The following is a 13063-nucleotide window of genomic DNA, read 5'->3' as shown; positions in this document are numbered from 1 at the left end:
TTCGAAATGTGGTGCTAGAGAAGAAGGCTGAAGTTCAGATGCGTAGATCACGTAACTAAGGCGGAAGTGCTGAATAGAATTGGGGAGACATTTGTGGTACAACTGGACTAAAAAAAAAGGATCGGCTGGTAGGATACATCGTGGGACGTGAATGGATCACCAGTTTATTATTGGAGGGCCACTAAGAGGTGAATGCACTAAACAGATTCAGAAGGATGTTGGTTGCTAGATTGCAGTAGTTATTCGAAGAGGCTTGCCCAAGACAAGAGTAGCATGGAGAGCTGCATGAAACAAGTCTTCGACAGCAACAGCAGCAATAACAACAATAACGACTACATCGTACTCAGAGCCGTGCGTGGCAGAGCGCCAATCTCCTGTCCTTGCTCTCAGCCACCAGCGGTTCTGACAAGCCCTGTGTCGTGAGCACAAACGGATGAAAGCAGAGCTGCATTCGCGAATCGCGATTGGCGTTTCGCGGCTCGGGCGGCGAGCTTAAGGCGGCGGTACGCGGGGAATTTGGCGGCGGCTGGGTGGGAACGCGGTGGCGGCGGCAGCGGCGGCGTCATTCATCCCGCTTAGCGGGGCGCGCCCGGGCTGCGTATATTCGGCGCGGCAACTTCAGCGCCGCATAAATCCCCATTACACGAGCCGCGAATCAGGGCGCGCCGGGCCATCACTCTCCCGGCTGCGGAAAATTGTTTGCGGCGTATTACCGTCTCCGCGTCGCGTTTCTTCCCCACTCCCGGCTGCGAGGGGTGTTTGCGTCTTGTCGTCTGCCGCCACTCCGCGCCCGCGTGAAGCATCGCAGTCTGACGACGCGGGGCGCGTTCGCTGTTACCTTGCTGGCGGGAATGCGTCTACATCCATAATTCTGCAAGCCTCTGAAGTGCAGAACTGAGGGTACTTCCTACTGAATCACAATTTTAGATCGGTTAACACTTGACGGAACGGAAGAGAACGGAGCGTCAAAACGTTGCATAATGCGTTTTAAATGGCGGCATTCGCACCAACCTCGACACAGAGGAGTTGGACAAAGACGTGGAAACCAAAAAACACATTTTCCCGTATGTGGGACAGTCACCGCCATAAGTAGATAACGTGAATAATAATCGCTTGGCTGCTGTTGTAAGTTTTTGACGACCGATTTTGTAGCCTAGAATTCACATCATCGCGTAAAACTTAGTGAATGATGTCATTAAATTTGTAAGATCGACGTGACCGAACATTCTGCCCTAGGAATAAATGGGCCAACGGCCTTGCCGCAGTGGTAACACCGGTTCCCGTCAGATAACCGAAGTTAAGCGCTGTCGGGTTGGGCTAGGACTTGGATGGGTGACCATCCACTCTGTCCAGCGCTGTTGGCCAACAGGGTGTACTCAGCCCTTGTGAGGCAAACTGAGGAGTTACTTGATTGAGAAGTAGCGGCTCCGGTCACGAAAACTGACAACGGCCGGGAGAGCGGTGTTCTGACACATGCCCCTCCATATCCGCATCCATTGATGCCTGTGGACTGAGGATGACACGGCGGCCGGTCGGTACCGTTGGGCCTTCATGGCCAGTTCGGACGGAATAAGAATAAATGACGCAATTAACGGATTGTCAGGTAAGCGGAAAGTGTAGATCCAAAGTTCCTCCAGCGTGCCATCAGTGCATCTGACGACAGTAGGCCGAAAATAACCGGTTAACTAGCCCATAGCCGCTTTCAAGCGTGCATCACAGTATTGCGGTTTGCTGTATTTACAGCACTCCGAATGGATCGTGCCCCTATATTTCATGGTTAATCGGCTGTGTTCGGCCTACTGTCGTCCGTTTGGATTCATGGCGTACTTGAGGAACCGTGGACCCATACTTTCCGCTTGCCTGACAATCTGTTAATTGCATCTTCATTCCTAGACCAGGAATGTTCGGTCCTGCGTAAGTTGCAACTTTAACGTCGTGATTCACAGTGTTTAGTCTGATAATGTGGCCTACAGGCTACGAAACCGACCGTTAAATAAGTTATTTACAACCCATTATTGTACCTAATACGTCCGCCGCTCGTGGTCTCGCGGTAGCGTTCTCGCTTCCCGAGCACAGGGTCCCGGGTTCGATTCCCGGCGGGGTCAGGGATTTTCACCTGCCTCGAGATGACTGGGTGTTTGTGTTGTCCTCATCATTTCATCATCATCCAGAAAAGTGGCGAAATTGGACTGAGCACAGATTGGGTAATTGTACGGGCGCTGATAACCCCGCAGTTGAGCGCCCCACAAACCAAACATCATCATCATCATTGTACCTAATACAATGTAAGAGTTTATAATCAAAACAGCTTACACTCGTCTGGGATTGGATAAACACAGGGACTTGTAGTTAAAGGGAATCTCAAATCATTCTTCCTACAAAATAGTGACAACGGTGATGATGCTTAGCGATCGCTCAACCTATCCTCCAAAGTAGGCGGTGGCCGAGCGCTTCTAGGCGCGTCAGTCCGGAACCGCGCGACTGCTACGGTCGCAGGTTCGAATCCTGCCTCGGGCATGGATGTGCGTGTGATGTCCTTAGGTTTAAGTAGTTCTAAGTTCTAGGGGACTCATGACCTCAGATGTTAAGTCCCATAGTTCTCAGAGCCATTTGAACCATTTTGAACATCCAAAGTAGGCCACAAAGGCTCAGTAATGAACTCTCAATAATATTGAGATCCATCGGATACTGCGGCTGGGGACCAGCGACAGTTAATACTGGTGCTCACAAAACGAGTCCGACCATGCGAGCTGTGTAAACAGTGGCGTGTATTCTTGGTACAAGACGTCACCATTGGGGAAGAAACATTGTACTACGAAATGTACCTGTTCAGCCCAAATGGTTATAGAATCCTTGACAGTAACGCGAACTTGCAGAGTAACCATGTGGCCCATGGAATAATAGCACGATGTGGCTGCCCAGATTATCACCATAACACCTTCCATATTTCGCTCTTGGGACGTAAACTCGGCCAGGAGCTGAAACAGTGTGTAACAAGACTCATTTGAGAAATTGACTTTCTTCCATTGTTCCGCAGTCCATGTTTTATGGCTTTGGCACCACGTTTTTCTGTTACTGGCAATTGCATCACACGTGTTTTTTTTAATTAGAGCTCGCCCTGTAATTCCATGCTTCGTGTTTTGGTGCTTACAGAGTTCGCGAGTGTGACATTCAGTTGTGCAGTGACTTCAGCAGCACTCAGACCCCCGCCCCCGCTTTCTTTTTTCGTCTCATAATCTTCACTTTATTGTTGACTTTGTTTTCGTGACACTTATTGGAATTTCCATAAAGTCACATATATGTTTCATGAACGCGTCGACACATCAGAAAGTGAAAAATAAGTTTTACAAAACAAAAATCTGCACTATGTATAACGAGAAGCACGAATTGTTGAAACTGTTTTCAGTTGTTTGATATCTTCATTCCTTGCAGTCGACACTAAAATAAAAGATATTAGAAATAGATTTCGAGATACGTTAATCATTTCTAGTGTGAGCCGTTTCATCAGTAAAAGCATAAGTAAATTACATTTGGTTTAAATAATGTTGTCACATGTTAGTGCTAGGAAGAAAGAAGGCGGCTGGAACCTTTTTTTAGTCTGGCAGACTGGCCTCTGGAGTCAGTTCATGCAGGACCGCCACAACCCTTGAAAGATTTTGTTCGGGTCCAATCATTTCTGATTTTCACTTGCCGTGTACATTGTGAAAGTCAGTTTGAAACGAGTTCGTAATTATTTTACATTATTGCTAGTTTTGCTGAAAGACGTACGGAAATGTGTGACGTTGCATCTGTGACAGTAATAGAATAATAGAATTTGAGAACGAGAAGAAACAGAAATTAATTACTCTTCCTATAAATCATAACGAAATCAAATCCCAAGTATCTGATTGATAATTTTAAAATATTCTCGATCATCATCTAACAGTCGGTCTCCAATGCTCCCGTACGCAGTTGATACTTGCCGCTGCAACTGCGTGATCAGCAACATGCTAAAAATATTTCAAACGTAATACTGCGATCCATGCAAAGTACAGTGCATGATCATAATAACCGCTACAACTACTGCTATATATTTTTAATATGGGAATTGATTTATCGGGAGGGGTTTGGTCAACTTGCCATAAACGGTGTGAAAAAAATGAAAGAAACCAATAAATTACTACATTCGCGAAATAGAAAATTTAAACACTGACAAACTTTACACAAATGTTCCACAATGTCTTTACTTAATAGATACGTCTCTGGCCACAACAAAGATGGGAGTAATACTCTGTGTATGCATACATAAATCTGACAAAATCCTTAGAACGCGCAAGCAAGCAACAATTACGCAAAACAAAAAGGAAAATTATCAAAAATTCTCAATTAATCCAAAATCTCCTTCGGCGCTACCAGCACGATCACGGTAGACTGTGACCTCTCGTGTCGCGCGGCTTTTCTCTATCACAGCCTGCTTCCTATCTCTTCAGACTCCTTTCAACAATTGTTCAGTCGGTACTACTCGCAATAATAATAGCTCAGAGTCAGAGTTTGTATACGCACACCACAGCAAAACCATTGGTCAACTCTGCAAAAAAAGTATTAGCGTCCATCTTCCAAGTTTGGTGATACAGGCCATTGGCCTCAACCTTACCCTTTATCGCTTGGCGCGAGGAGTATGAGTAAGACAATAATACGAAATGCTCTCTGCATTGCATGTCTGTTAGAAATAAGTGGTAGCATGTTGTGCTTCGATTAACATCGTCGCATTTACAGTTTGATAGGAACAACTTCGCATACACACACGTGAAGTGCTGTGTATCAGATTATTTTTCAATTTAAATGTAAATGTGAATTTAAATAACAACTCGCTCTGACACGTGTGGAAACTGAAAGAAGAAATCTGGGCTGCAGGGAAGGAGGACATTCATACCACGATACACTGAACACACAGCCAACAGTAAACTCAAAAACATGTCCCACTACCTTGGAAAGAACAGTGCACTGCACTTAAGCTGTCCAAACTGCGCCCCTCAAAATATTGTAATGGATTTCTTTCGTACAATCTTGAGTGGAGGGTGTTTCGATGGAAAATGAAAGTGTCACGTGGCTCCTGGAAATTATATTTGCTGGTATAAAGTGTCTACGCTTAAGTGCAACAGGAATCATAATACAGGGTTATTACAAATGATTGAAGCGATTTCACAGCTCTACAATAACTTTATTATTTGAGATATTTTCACAATGCTTTGCACACACATACAAAAACTCCAAAAGTTTTTTTAGGCATTCACAAATGTTCGATATGTGCCCCTTTAGTGATTCAGCAGACATCAAGCCGATAATAAAGTTCCTCCCACACTCGGCGCAGCATGTCCCCACGAATGAGTTCGAAAGCATCGTTGATGCGAGCTCGCAGTTCTGGCACGTTTCTTGGTAGAGGAGGTTTAAACACTGAATCTTTCACATAACCCCACAGAAAGAAATCGCATGGGGTTAAGTCGGGAGAGCGTGGAGGCCATGACATGAATTGCTGATCATGATCTCCACCACGACCGATCCATCGGTTTTCCAATCTCCTGTTTAAGAAATGCCGAACATCATGATGGAAGTGCGGTGGAGCACCATCCTGTTGAAGGATGAAGTCGGCGCTGTCGGTCTCCAGTTGTGGTATGAGCCAGTTGTGGTATGAGCCAATTTTCCAGCATGTCCAGATACACGTGTCCTGTAACGTTTTTTTTTTTTCGCAGAAGAAAAAGGGGCCGTAAACTTTAAACTGTGAGATTGCACAAAACACGTTAACTTTTGGTGAATTGCGAATTTGCTGCACGAATGCGTGAGGATTCACTACCGCCCAGATTGACACATTGTGTCTGTTCACTTCACCATTAAGAAAAAATGTTGCTTCATCGCTGAAAACAAGTTTCCACTGAACGCATCCTCTTCCATGAGCTGTTGCAACCGCGCCGAAAATTCAAAGCATTTGACTTTGTCATCGGGTGTCAGGGCTTGTAGCAATTGTAAACGGTAAGGCTTCTGCTTCAGCCTTTTCCGTAAGATTTTCCAAACCGTCGGCTGTGGTACGTTTAGCTCCCTGCTTGCTTTATTCGTCGAATTCCGCGGGCTACGCGTGAAACTTGCCCGCTCGCGTTCAATCGTTTCTTCGCTCACTGCAGGCCGACCCGTTGATTTCCCCTTACAGAGGCATCCAGAAGCTTTAAACTGCGCATACCATCGCCGAATGGAGTTAGCAGTTGGTGGATCTTTGTTGAACTTCGTCCTGAAGTGTCGTTGCACTGTTATGACTGACTGATGTGAGTCTATTTCAAGCACGACATACGCTTTCTCGGCTCCTGTCGCCATGTTGTCTCACTGCGCTCTCGAGCGCTCTGGCGGCAGAAACCTGAAGTGCGGCTTCAGCCGAACAAAACTTTATGAGTTTTTCTACGTATCTGTAGTGTGTCGTGACCATATGTCAATGAATGGAGCTACAGTTAATTTATGAAATCGCTTCACTCATTTGTAACAGCCCTGTAGTGTAATTTGTTTCCTCTGTCTACGTCGGTTTTCATAAGTTTTATTCATACACAGAAACTTAAAGATGTGTAACTGTATTCAGAGTTAGTTCTTGCCGAGGTTGATAATGGCATTGTATAAGTCGAGAGGAATTGAAGACAGCTAAATGGCTTCAACTCATTTTCGCTCGTTAATAGCTTAAGTTAGCGGACAACACAGAGTTTAATGGGTATAATGTTTCAGTATATAAGGTGCTTACATATTCTGCTACACAAAACGTATCAGCTATGGTTAACTCGTGTTATTTGTGCTTCCGTAGATGCAAACGCACTAAACACAGCGTAGTCCGCTAACTCACGTTTGCAGCGAAAAAAACGTGTTATTACTGGTCGATGTCAGTAGATTCTATCGTTAGATACTGCTCCTACTCGCTGCCTAGCCGGAGTCGGTGCAATGCGCGCAAAGTATGCGCATTACCACTGTCCTCCTAGCATGGTTGGCAGAATATTTTTCCAAGAATCGGAGTGGGTCGATGATTCCATTACGCTGGAAAGTATTACTGGCCATCACAGTGGTTGGTCAAGACTCTGTCCCGCCTTAGCCGCTGACTATACTTAGGTACTATGGCCTACACGTCGGATAGGAGAAGCTGCTATGTGGACGGATCACCAACCTGTGGTGAATCCTCAGCTGGCGTGTAGCATGCGTACCACTTAGTTGTTCTTCTGTAAGGGACAAGAAGCAGAAAACTAATTGGCTGTAATAGAAGTTTCTACGTAGGTGGCTCCGTGATAAATGGTTTCTGGAGTAGTTATGTCCAAATAATGGAGGTGTGCCGTCCAGATATTATTTATTGAAAGCAGTCAACTGTGTTGTTCCCGTGAACTCAAACATTGTTACAAATATCTCCTCCCCGCCACGATACTGCTCATAATATACACTAATCAGCCAGAACATTATGATTGTGTAGGCTACATAATAGTCGGTATTTCCACCTTTGGCGTGGATAACAGCGCCGACGCGTCGTGGCATGGAAGCAACGAGGCCTTGGTAGGTCGTTGGTGGGAGTTGGCACTACATCTATACAACCAAATCAGCTAACCCCGTAAATTCCGGGGAGGGGGCCGATGAACTCTGACGTCACGTTCAATCAAATCCCAGATGTGTTCGATCGGATTCAGATCTGGCGAGATGGAGGGCAGAACATAAATTGGAGCTCGCCACTGTGTTATTCGAACAACTCCACTCCTCGCCTTGTGGCATGACACACTCTCTCACCGAAAGATACCACTAACGTCGGGAAACATTGTCGTCATGAAGGGGTGTACATCATCTGCAACCAGAGTACGATACTCCTAGATCGTCATGGTGCCGTACACGAGCTTGACTGGATCCACGGATGCCCAAGTCAATGCTTCCCAGAGCATAACGGAGCCGCTCCCAGCTTTTCCTCGTCCCGAAGTACGGGTGCCAAGGAGTTCTTCCATTGGGAGACGATGGATTCACCCCCTCCCATCGGTATGGAGGAGGTGGTACCACGATTCATCAGACTGTGAAACACTCTTCCACTGTGCCAACGTCTTGTGCCGATGGCCACGTGCCCACTTCAGTCGTAATTGCTGATGTGATGTTAACATTGGCACACGCGTGGCTCGTCGGCTGCGGAGGCCCTTTGTTGGGTGCACTGTGTGTTCAAACACACTTGTGCTCTGCCGGGCATTAATGTCTGATAGTCCCGTCACAGTTCGCCGCCTGTCCTGTTTTACCAGTCTGCCCAGCTTAAGACGTCCAACATCTGTAATGAGGGGTGACCGTCCAATCCTATGACGTCTGGACATGGTTACACCGCGTGTTGAAGACACCGTAGCACTCCTCGAACACCCGGCAAGTCGTGCCGAGCCTCCGCACCACCACACCACGTATGACCTTCACCATTCTAGACACAGAGAGAACGCTCACTCTTTTTTTTTTCCCCACGGGGTAGTATGGGTCAGAACAGGAAAACTGTCCAGTAAGCATGAGCTTGTCCAGTTCTTAAGAGGTATAAGCATTTGTTCATCTTCGATACTACGAAACACATCTCTTCTACTGACTCTTACGGTATGCATTTAAGAGCCAATGTTTATTAAAACCTCTTTGCTTCGAATGATTATTCTTGTCGTACTCCTCCTCCCCCCCCCCCTCACTCTCTCTCTCTCTCTCTCTCTCTCTCTCTCTCTCTCTCTCTCTCCCCCCTCTCCCTCTCCCTCTCACTCTCTCCCTCCCCCGTACTGACGATTCCTCCTTGGACACCGCGTAGAACAACTTTCGCATCACGAGAAGTTTTTCTCGTGCTCGTGTCGGTCAATGCTACCCCCTAGTTTCTTGGGAACACTTGGAGAAGAGAAGGGGTTAAATTATAGAAAACGATCTTGCAAGGCAAAATCGAAGACCGCGAGGAAGAGTAGCATATAAATGGTTGGAGCAGAAGAAGATTATCGGCATACCTCTTCACATTATGAGAAGCTTATCGACATAAGTTTCACATTTTATTAAGAACATCTGAAAGATCGCTGTGGATGGAGACGTCTAGTCGAAGATTCAGTTATTTAAGAAATGAGTGAAGAAACTGGACCACGATGTTCAGCAATGAGTAAACCGACTATAAGAAAAGCTAATAAATGAAGCGCTTCATATAGAATGGCTGACACTCAACAATAATTTTAAAACACGGAGATGTCAGTTCCATGACGTAACTGAGTCATAATTGTGTTCTTCGGGAAAAGCTAAATATTTACTTGAAATAGTATACGGAAGGAAGAAAAAGAAACTGATATTAAGCAGGGGATGGGACGTCGGAACTGAGCAGAATTTTCCAGATAACGAAATAGGTCGGAAATGCGCCGTTCTGGAACTACGGCCTTGGAACTGCCCATGCGTTGGCTTTAAATCTTTGCTTGTACCTAAATGCCGAATTTTACAGATCAATATAGATGACTGATAAACAAACTGGACTCCGGTATTTTTAAATCATGTATTCCGATTGAGCGATTCGACCCTGGGATACTTATGTGAAAAAATTAGTTACCGTAGTGTCAGAAAAAAACAGATTTTGGTGAAATTGGTTTACCACAGAACTACTTTCTATAGCTTTGGAGGAAATTCTTTTTGTGAATGTTCCCACCTGTCGATGGCAACAACGTGAGGAAACAATAATAAAACATGCTGGCTAAAGATGAAATTGGGTCGTATGCCCTGTCAATGATTATCAGCAGTTTCATAGAACTGAAGCCCCGCTACCGTCTCCCCAGAGTACCAGCTGGAATTAGTATCTTCTCCGATTATAGGCGTAAAGAGCGACGCTACACTTGAGAAAGTTCTTCAAAATCACAGCGGTGATATTTACGCATTGTAGGACAAATGGTTCAAATGGCTCTGAGCACTATGGGACGTAACCTCTGATGTTATCAGTCCCCTAGAACTTAGAACTACTTAAACCTAACTAACCTAAGGACATCACACAATCCATTCCCGAGGCAAGATTCGAACCTGCGACCGTAGTGGTCGCGCGGTTCCAGACTGAAGCGCCTAGAACCGCACGGCCACACCCATTATAGGACAGAAAAGGTACTATTTGTAATATCAGAGGTAATACAAACGCGGTGAAGTTTCGATCAAAAGAAGAAAATGTGTGTAGGCATTAGTGACAAGTCATTTATCTGGTGACATGGTTGCACAGAGACGTATTGTTTCGTGACGTTTCTGCTGACGGATGGTAGTTCCACGGGAGAGATACGGTAGCAGGCGAAGTTAGGCCGTGTGGGGAGCTATACGGACGGAGTGAGGGCTGGTGTGTGCTTATGTGTGCGCCCGCGCCAAAGCTTTGCCGGCACACTGTGCTTTGATTCGGCAGAAACTCTGCCCATCACCGGCCAGTCGAACTGGCGCAGGTACTTTACCCCTCCCCCTCCCTGTCGCCACACCCATCATTCCGTTCCCTTTGCGTTCGCTATCTCGTTGCGTGTTGTGGCGCTGTGCGTCGTATATTCACAGAAGCGTCCATCTGTGGCGTTCCTATAGATGCCTGGTCACCGCCACTGTTTCACTAATGCAGTTTTTTTATAATAAAGAATCTAATCATAACCCATTCCGTAAAAAGGTAGTAAGTGCGCCTACTTACTCGCGGTGTTTAGTTTCATTTTGGTACATACTACAATACTACCAAAAAGTCGATCGCATGAAAATAAGCTCAACACACTTCTGGCCATTTAAATTGCTACACCACGAAGATGACGTGCAACAGACGCGAAATTTAACCGACAGGAAGAAGATTCTGTGATATATGCAAATGATTAGCTTTTCAGAGCATTCACACAAAGTTGTCACCGGTGGCGACACCTACAACGTGCTGACATGAGGAAAGTTTCCTACCGATTTCTCATACACAAACAGCAGTTGACCGGCGTTGCCTGGTGAAATGTTGTTGTGATGCCTCGTGTAAAGAGGAGAAATGCGTACCATCACGTTTCCGACTTTGATAAAGGTCGGATTGTAGCCTATCGCTATTGCGGTTTGTCGTATCGCGACATTGCTGCTCACGTTGGTCGAGATCCAATGACTGTTAGCAGAATATGGAATCAGTGGGTTCAAGAGGGTAATGCGGAACGCCGTGCTGGATCCCAACGGCCTCGTATCACTAGCGGTCGAGATGACAGGCATCCGCATGGCTGTAACGGATCGTGCAGCCAGGTTCTGTTTACAGCATCATGATGGTCGCATCCGTGTTAGGCGGCATCGCGGTGAACGCACGTTGGAAGCTTGTATTCGTCATCGCCATACTGGCGTATCACCCGTCATGATGGTAGGGGTGCCATTGGTTACACGTCTCGGTCACCTCTTGTTCGCATTAACGGCACTTTGAACAGTGGACGTTACATTTCAGTTGTGTTACGACCCGTGGCTCTACTCTTCATTCGATCCCTGCGAAACCTCACATTTCAGCAGGATAATGCACGACCGCATGTTACAGGTCCAGTACGGGCCTTTCTGGATACAGAAAATGTTCGACTGCTGCCCTGACCAGCACATTTTCCAGATCTCTCACCAATTGAAAACGTCTCGTCAGTGGTGGCCGAGCAACTGGCTCGTCACAATACTCCAGTCACTACTCTCGATGAACTGTGGTATCTTGTTGAAGCTGCATGGGCAGCTGTACCTGTACACGCCATCCAAGCTCGGTTTGACTCAATGCCCAGGCGGATGAAGGCCGTTATTACGACCAGAGGTGGTTGTTGTGGGTACTGATTTCTCGGGATCTATGCACCCAAATTGCGTGAAAATGTAATCACATGTCAGTTCTAGTATAATATATATGTCCAATGAATACCCGTTTATCATCTACATTTCTTCTTGGTGTAGCAGTGGCCAGTAGTATAGTTTTCGGTGATGTTCTGTATTCGTTCGATCAGTCACCGCAAGATAGCACCGCAGGTAAAACAATCGAAGACGCCAGTGTACCGGCTAAACGTCACATGAAGTCTATAATGTTGCGCTGTTGCTTGTTTGATACGTAAACATTAAAAGTTTACCCAAGAGCAAAGAGTTTTCATTGTTGAACAGTATTTTGGCAGTGCTTATGTGTACGAATCTACTCATTTCGTCGGAAATATCTAGCAATGACAAACAGTTCAGCAATAGCTATATTAATCGTCCATTTCTGCGAGTACGGATCGATTGAAGACATAAAGAGAACGGTAGACGAGTAATTACGACAAAATCTAAACGCGTAGAGGTGAGGGTGTGACGCTTTGTTTGCCTGAGTTTGAGGATACTAATAATATCCACTCTTTGAGTACGTATACCCGTTGATACTGCATCCCAGTGTCCTGCTGCCTCTGAAGAAATTGTGAGAAGTTGGTATCGGAGTCTAGAGAGAAGAAAAAAATGGCAGTATAAACTTACGACATTTTGCTAAATATTTGCCAGATTGTAGTAACAAATCGAAATACGTGCTGTGTAAAACTTTTCTTGGCAATTCAAATTTGTATTAAAAAATAAAAATGACACAAACACCAGTAGAAATCGGCAAACGCGTTCATCCTTGGGAACTATTTCATGGTGATGGGTCTTTTTTGGGAATCGTTCATTTTTACTCGTTCACCGTTCATTTGTGCGTGGTATATTGTTCTTATTAAAATTGAAAATAGTAGCATGGTGACTGAAGATGGAAGCCGCCGAGAGGGGACACTTGCCTCCCCCCTGGAGTACAGAGGTTTTATTAATTACAGAATTCGCACACACGGAGTGAGATCTGGTTATCGGGGAGGCAATTTCATGAAACAGCTCGCTCCGCACCTGAAGTCGCCATGTTTGTGGCTAGCGCTGACTATCGGCAAATTACCAAACTACACTGTGGTGGTATACGTGAAAAAAACTTTCAGGGTTTTTCTTCAAAATGACATGTATGATATCCGTACAATGTTTACTTCCTGTGCGTTAAAATATTGAAAGTGTTCCCGTACTTGATGTACACCCTGTGTATACCACTAAATAACTTTCTTTTATGTTACAGACCACTGATGATACCTAT

At 45.6% G+C, this 13063-nt stretch overlaps 1 protein-coding gene and 1 pseudogene across 1 annotated transcript in view; both read left to right on the top strand.

Moving 5' to 3' along the window:
- Nucleotides 1-13063, top strand: part of LOC126183283 (DE-cadherin) — a 624501-nt gene that overhangs the window by 173366 nt on the left and 438072 nt on the right. The window lies entirely within an intron of this gene.
- Nucleotides 1247-1364, top strand: LOC126098752 (5S ribosomal RNA; annotated as a pseudogene).

The sequence above is a fragment of the Schistocerca cancellata genome, chromosome 1 (genome assembly GCF_023864275.1).
Source record: "Schistocerca cancellata isolate TAMUIC-IGC-003103 chromosome 1, iqSchCanc2.1, whole genome shotgun sequence".
Classification (NCBI taxonomy): Eukaryota; Metazoa; Arthropoda; class Insecta; order Orthoptera; family Acrididae; genus Schistocerca; species Schistocerca cancellata.
This window is presented reverse-complemented; position numbering and strand designations above follow the sequence as displayed.